This window comes from Penaeus monodon, chromosome 27 (genome assembly GCF_015228065.2).
Source record: "Penaeus monodon isolate SGIC_2016 chromosome 27, NSTDA_Pmon_1, whole genome shotgun sequence".
Classification (NCBI taxonomy): Eukaryota; Metazoa; Arthropoda; class Malacostraca; order Decapoda; family Penaeidae; genus Penaeus; species Penaeus monodon.
In genome coordinates this window covers 16496548-16498492 of record NC_051412.1, presented here as the reverse complement: position 1 = coordinate 16498492, position 1945 = coordinate 16496548, and the positions used below count along the sequence as shown (strand labels likewise).

General features: G+C 41.5%; 1 protein-coding gene across 1 annotated transcript in view; it reads left to right on the top strand.

Annotated features, from left to right (window-relative positions):
* Positions 1-1945, top strand: part of LOC119590634 — a gene marked incomplete at its 5' end in the record, with an annotated part of 133180 nt that overhangs the window by 107719 nt on the left and 23516 nt on the right.

The following is a 1945-nucleotide window of genomic DNA, read 5'->3' as shown; positions in this document are numbered from 1 at the left end:
ATGTGTTAACAGTTAAGTATTATGAAATTGTAGATAGTTTCTCCATTTCGTGATTTTTTATTCCTGTATTGAGAGCTAGATATTCTAGGGATTGGCCTTAAATTTGAGTAATTTCACCTACTATATTATTCTTGCCTTTCATGAATGATCGATAATTGATAAAATCCGTAGGTACTAGATCAGACGATGAGATTTGACAAGGGTCTCAGTCCGATATTGTCTTTACATACTCACAGTGATTTTTTTCCTTGTGTATTTCATAATTCAGTCACTTTGAAAGTTTCTGCACCGAGAGGAATGCATTAGATTTTTTCTCTGATATTGCATCTTGACTCATCGTTTCTGGCTGTACAAAGTGGCACCTGCACCTCGACACTAGTCGCACCAATGGTAGGCCAGCGCACTTCATTGTGCTTATCCATAGGTTCCAAAGAAATCTTCAGGTGTAGTGCGTAGTAATAGCATATTCATAGAAAATATGATTCAGAGTAATGTCATTAGGCTGTACAGCTGTACAAATTATTGATAAAATTGAATACATTGCACTGTCACTTTTCCAGCATATGGCAGGGTTTGTCAAGAAACTCGACAAATGAACGTGGTTTTATGCTAAGGTACTTTGGATATTCCACAGGTTCTCGGAGAATTCTACAGGTCCACAAGTCATTATAAAGCTACTGCTTCTTGATTTTTAAAGTGGTTCTGTAAATAATAGTATTACAAAAGACTTCGTGCTATCCTTCAGGTGTTTCGTTTCACTCTACAAGCTCTCAGACTTTGCAAAAGATCTTATTCTCCTTTTAACTTGTTATTGTGTGTGTGTGTGTCTTCTGTGGTTATATAACGTTATTTAGATTACTATACGTGTTCTCAGGTTATACGCCGTATCCTCAGACTGCACCGCGTGGCAATTGGTAGCCGTATATGTCCTCTATAGAATATATACACGCCCCCTTGACTCATATTACAAATTCTAAATTACAGTTCGTCCCACAGGTTATACCACGCCCCTCCGCCTATTGAACGAGGCTTTATATCAGATTAAGTCCCTACAGGTTATATCGTACCCACAAGTCATGTATTAGTTGCTAGGCTTTAGCGCATGTCCCCAATCTTTTATAAGAATTTTCAGACTGTCCCGGCACTACCATGTACTGTCAAGTTACCTCCATGACATTCTTTGCTATTTCCCCTCCCTCCTCACACTTTGTATCAACAAGCAAATTTCAATATGCTTTGTCGTTTTAACATTGTGGATGCTCCGCACGCTAGGCTTAGATAGGGAAAAGGTTTCGTTAGCATTGTGTTAGGTGTTCACTCTTGTCTTGAGGATTCCTTTAAGCGAAACCATATGCAAAGTTATGACCATCGGTAAAAAATGGTTTGCAGATATCGGACAGAAATAGATAATTCAGCTGAAAATTGCTGCGCTCAGAGAACGTTCCCTGTTCAATGATAGCAGAACAATTCTAGGTGAGAAAGGGCCCTGAGAAAGAGAATGCTTAAGACAAGTGTTATTGGAGAGACTGCGATCAAGGGAGAGCCGGCAGGGACACCTGGGAAGCCATTTCTCTTTGGGAGGAGGAACCTCGGCTTCCAGACGTCAGGGGAACTATCTCCACGTAAAATCTTTTAGAGAAAAGCCCGACTCACAAAGGGAATGAGACAGGACGTCTGTCGAATAGAGACGTAGGAAGGTAGCCATCTGGACTGATATCTCGCCTCTGAAGTCTGAGTAAATGTGTAGGTCGAGCTCGAGAATCATCATCGTGGTGATGACGCTCTTACCAACGTCACGTCGCCCCGCTGAGCTCTCCTCGGACGAGATGGTCGGAACGCTCGGTGCTGACTTGCCGCCATTATCATTCTTCCTGATTCACGATGTCGTTACTGTCATTCTTCTGCTCACCTCCATTATTACCATCGCGGTCATTGTGCTTACTAC